Genomic DNA, 6070 nt, shown 5'->3' on the forward strand with positions numbered 1-6070 from the left:
TGCTCTGCTATAGCCTCCGCTATACGCTGTGTTCGTTTGGCTTGTCAGGCAACCAGCCAACAGTATTATTTTCACATACTAAATCAGCACCAGCCACCAGCTACCAGCTAGTCAGCAGTACTATTCTCTCATAACAAATCAGTACCAGCCACCAGTCACAACCAAGCGAACACAACGATAGCCTCTTAGCCTCGGGAAAAAATACGCCGCTATTTGCAATAGCCCGCTATTTAAAACCATGGCAGTTATGCATGGAAATAATCCGTTATAGGTGCATCTGACTCACAAATGTTGTGTGTGTCAGAATCCATTGACCCGAAGCAGCGATAGAGGGAGAGGGATAGAGCACAGAGAGCGTCGATGTCTGTCCAAGAAAAGGCGCTAATTAACCAGCGTCGCCGCGAATCATACCACGTAAAGAAGTTGCTGAGGACAAAAGAAACAGTTGATCGTGAAAAGTTGAAGAACAGACTGCCAGCGCGGAAGGAGGGGAAACGTGAATATAAACGAAGACTTAAAAAAATCCTAGCCAACAACTTACACCCTGATTCCATCGCTATGGCAAACCCGCAATGGGTCCCCAAATTTATATCTCCTACCCCCGTAGAGTCTATTAAAAGTGCGAGTGAATTGGAGATTCCAGAATTCAGCGGAACACCTGTTTACATCCCGCCGTTAGTTGAACAAATACCAGATGTTCAACACATGGAGTCCGGAGTTGGACGGAGTCTACCAAGACGCCGTGTGATTGCTGTTGAGAGGAACACACTTCGGAATCAAAGAAATATGGAGTTCCATGCAACCATCAGTAAAAATCGCATGTCCGTGGATAATGTAGACATATGTCGCGATCAGCTGCCAACAGAACCCCGTGATGGTAAATATTTGCCCATCAACTATGATCAATATTTGAAATAATATATGTTGTAAGAAATAAAGTATAAAATATGTAATGTTTTTTATTTCAAAAGGGACTCAGGAGAATAATTGTACAGAGCCGCTCAAGACTATACAACAGGAAGAAATCGAAATAGGTAAACCAATAAATTCTAATGATAACTATTAGCTACAGCTTCTAATTGTGTTCGGAGCAATCAAACTAAGCTTATCTCCAGGTGGATCTGCTCCTAAGGATGGTAGCTGGATGGCATCACAGTCTCAACCAATCTGCACAAAACCTGCTGGTAATATGATTACTGACTTTCAGAAGGTGAAATGTAAATTGATTGAATAGATTATCATCTTTTTATTTTGTTTTAAAGGTTTATCGGGCGCACGAATGCAAATTGGCTCAGAGTTGCAGACACAATTTGATATGGTCGAGGATGGTAATTTGACATACTTTTCATTAACAACTTTAATCATTTTAATCGTAAGCTTGTAAATTTAATGGACACACTATTGAAACAGATGGTGATGAGGATATTATTTTCGAGGAGGATGAAGAAGAAGACGAGGGTTACCTCTTCGCTGGGCAAGGTATTGGAAAAATATAAGTCATACGATTAACAAAAAAGTAATACTTCCACTATAGTGGAATAATGGAATATATTAATGACATTTGGTACAGCTGGTGAATTCGATGACGATGTCGATGTTTCTTTGTGTGAAGACGATGTAGTCGACCCAGATGTAATTGATCCCTTCGGGAAGGTTTATGACAATGTACCGTCTGGGACACATATGCTTGATCCGGTTGACAACTGTGAACACTGCAATGCAAAGAAAATTCAGTTCGAGCCACCTGGATTTTGTTGCCACAGTGGGAAGATACATTTATCAACTCCCGACACACCACCTGAACTCAGGAGGCTATGGACCAGCTCTGATGCGGATGCTAGACACTTCCGTTCAAACATCCGATTCTTTAATGGGCATTTCTCATTCACATCTTTGTACTGCCACCTAGATCGTATGACAACCAACATGCGAAATGGTGGTGTTTATACATTCCGTGCACATGGTCAAATCTACCATAATGTGCGTTCATTTGGTAAGAAAGAGGGCATTGAACCTAGACACCTTGAATTATACTTCTATGATGATGATCCTTCTCTTGAGCACCGATACTGTAGGTGTCGTGAAGATTGCTTGAAAAAGGGTAAAGAGGTTATAGATCAGTTAGTTGGTATACTTCGGGGTAACCCATACTCAGAACATTTAAGGTCTATTGGTCATGTTGAAGATGTTGAGGATTACCATATTGCATCCAATATGGACCAACAGTTGGATCAGAGGACATATAATGTTCCTCTGACAACAGAGGTTACTGCCGTTTGGATTGAAGGTAATGAATACCTAGGCCAGTTCCAACATAGTGTCCTCATACAAGGGAAGGATAGGTCTGTACATGGGATTCGATCATACCATGCGTGTTACGATGCATTGTCGTATCCGCTATTCTTCCCCAGAGGGGAGCTCGGTTGGCATAATTGCATTCCGAAGGTTGGTGGACTATGCAAGAAATTGAGGCTGCCTGTGCTTCCCGGAAGGCTCGTGCTGAGAGTGATGGCGATGATGGAGAAGGTATAGTTCACTGTTAATAAATAATTAGATTTTTTTAATTCAAACTTTGTCTTGTATTCAAGTTCATTGTGTTAATACTAGCTTTCCAAACATGAAGGTGGGGGCGGCCATTTATGTGTGTCAGTACGTGACTACTACTGCTACAAATTCCAGATGCGTCCTGGGATATTTAACCCAATATTTTTTGGCAAGCGACTATTTCAGCAGTTTGCTGTGGACACATATGTAAAGATTGAAAGTTCACGTTTAGATTACATCAGGAACAACCAACAAGAGTTGAGGGCTGATTTATACCAAGGTCTCGTTGACAGTTTACATGCCGGCGAGGGTCGAGCAGATGCAGTTGGAAAACGGACAGTACTATCCCCGACATTCATTGGAGGTCCTCGAGACATGAGACGTCGATACATGGATGCCATGGCATTGGTGCGGAAGTATGGTAAACCGGATATTTTCCACATGATGACGTGCAACCCTAATTGGGATGAGATCAGGCAGTTACTTTTACCTGGGCAAACTGCACAGGATCGCCTAGATCTCGTGACTAGGGTATTCAGGGCTAAACTTGAGGTCTTGAAGAATAAACTGATGAAGAATGACATCCTTGGGAAGGTTCGGGCCTATGTATATGTTGTGGAGTTTCAAAAGAGGGGGTTACCACATGCTCACTTCTTGCTGATCATGAAACAGAAGTACAAGCTGACATGTCCTGAGCAATATGATCTTCTTATCTCAGCAGAACTTCCAAACAAGAAAAAGTTTCCAGAGTTGTACAAGATGGTCACCAAGCACATGATGCATGGTCCTTGTGGTGTGCTTAACCCGTTTTGTCCTTGCACCAAGGGACGCACCTCTTGTAAGAATCGCTATCCGGGGCCCTTTTGCGAGTCCACATCACAAGGAAAGGACTCGTATCCCATATATAGGAGACATAACGATGGGCGTAAGGAAATGGTTAGAGGTCATGAGCTGGACAATCAATGGGTAGTCCCATACAACTCTTATTTGCTACGCACGTTCAATTGCCATATTAATGTTGAAGCTTGTGGAAGCATTAAATCTGTTAAATACTTATTCAAATACATTTACAAGGGTCATGATAGGGCATCTGTTGCTGTCAGAGAAGGTGATAATGTTGGTAGCAATGGTAATGTTGACGAGATAAAGCAGTTTAGGGACGCTCGGTGGGTGACACCTCCAGAAGCCTTGTGGAGGATATATGGTTTCGACCTAAGCAAAAATCACCCACCAGTCAAACAATTGCAGCTCCATCTCCCTGATATGCATATGGTGTCATTTCATCAGCGTTCTAATATACAAAATATAGTAAATCACCCCGGTGTGGAAGAGTCAATGCTTACAACATATTTTGCTCAAAATAGGGTGGATGAGTTTGCACGTGGGATATTGTATCATGATTTTCCGGAATTCTATACTTGGCACTCGAACGGTAAATTTTGGCAGCGAAGGGTACATGAGGGACGCAAGCAGGTTGGTAGAATTGTCTCCGCACACCCGGCTGAGGGGGAATGCTATTATCTTCGTGTTCTACTTAACCATGTTGTTGGAGCTACTTCGTTCGAGCATCTTAAAATGGTTCATGGCATTGTGCAACCTACATTTCGCGAGGCAGCCGAAACAAGAGGTCTGATCGAAGAAGATAATACATTAGATGACTGTCTTAAGGAAGCTTCTATGTTCCAAATGCCTTCTTCACTACGAAGGCTATTTGCAACCATTTTGGTGTTTTGTGAACCAAGCAATGTGTTTGCACTATGGCAGAAACACTTGGACGCAATGTCATAGGACTATCAACGAAATAGTCCAACACCTGAAATAGCCACACAAATGGTACTTATTGATATTAGGAATATGTTGCAGTCAATGGGGAAGGACATTAAGTCATTTCCTCTTCCGGTGATCGACGTGGCGTATGATGATGCTAATGGCATTCCTCGTGAAATATTTGAGGAGGCAAGCGTCGAGGTGGATATCGACGATGTGTCATTGGTCAACTCACTTAACCCAGAACAAAGGGACGCCTATGAGGAGATCATGGCAACTGTTGATTCAGATCAAGGTGGACTCTTTTTTGTGGATGGTCCTGGCGGTACTGGAAAGACTTTCCTATATAGAGCTCTGCTAGCGATATTACGGAGTCAGAATAAACTTGCTGTGGCGACAGCTACGTCCGGTGTTGCAGCATCAATAATGCCTGGTGGGAGAACGGCTCACTCATGTTTCAAGATACCCCTTACCATTGAGGATGGAAGTTTTTGTAATTTCACAAAACAGAGTGGTACTGCGAAGCTTCTCCGTCAGGCGTCTCTTATTATTTGGGACGAGGCTTCCATGACGAAGAGGCAAGCTGTTGAAGCACTAGACAACAGTCTACGTGATATAATGGATCGGCTTGAGCTACCTTTTGGGGGTAAGACAGTTGTGTTCGGTGGAGACTTTAGGCAGGTACTGCCAGTTGTTAGAAAGGGTTCGAGGGCTCAAATTATTGATGCTTCACTGCGGAGATCGTACCTTTGGGGTTTGATGAGACATCTTAAACTGGTTCGCAATATGAGGGCACAAAGTGACCCTTGTTTCGCAGATTATTTATTGCGCATTGGTGGTGGAACGGAAGAGGTTAATTCTGATGGTGAGGTCAGACTTCCAGATGAGATTTGTGTGCCATATACTGGGAAGGCAAGTGACCTCGATACATTAATTAGTAGCATTTTCCCAAATATCAACGAGAATATGTTGAACAAAGACTACATCACATCGAGAGCTATATTATCTACCAGAAATGATTGGGTCGACAAGATTAATATGAAGATGATAGGCACTTTCCAAGGCGGTGAGATGGAGTACCATAGTTTTGATGCTGCAGTGGATGATCCTCGTAACTATTATCCAGCTGAGTTTCTTAATACTCTGACGCCAAACGGGCTTCCCCCTCATGTTCTAAAACTCAAGGTTGGCTGTCCTATTATATTGCTCAGGAATATAGATCCTGCTAATGGTCTATGCAACGGTACAAGACTGGTTGTACGTGGTTTCCAAAGAAATACAATCGATGCGGAAATTGTGTTGGGTCAACATGCTGGAAAATGTGTCTTCCTTCCCCGGATACCCTTATGCCCGTCCGACGATGAGATGTTCCCTTTTCAATTTAAAAGGAAGCAGTTCCCAGTCAGATTGAGTTTTGCCATGACGGTCAACAAATCACAAGGTCAAATAATCCCAAATGTTGGTGTGTACCTTCCTGAGCCGGTATTCTCTCATGGTCAGTTATATGTTGTGATGTCCAGAGCCACTTCGAGGAAGAACATCAAGATTCTCACGAAACCACCTAATGCAGTTGAGGAAGATGATGATCCTAAAAAAATAGAGAAGAAGAAGGGTAAAAGGAATGGGAAGGAAAAATTAAAAAAGAATGAGAAGAAATATATCCCAACTAGGAACGGTACGTTCACAAAAAATGGTATATAAGGAGATTCTTACACCATAGTTGAAAGGTAATGATAGTTCTAATTATTTGTTTCTTTCA

The sequence above is a fragment of the Panicum virgatum genome, chromosome 2N (genome assembly GCF_016808335.1).
Source record: "Panicum virgatum strain AP13 chromosome 2N, P.virgatum_v5, whole genome shotgun sequence".
Lineage (NCBI taxonomy): Eukaryota > Viridiplantae > Streptophyta > Magnoliopsida > Poales > Poaceae > Panicum > Panicum virgatum.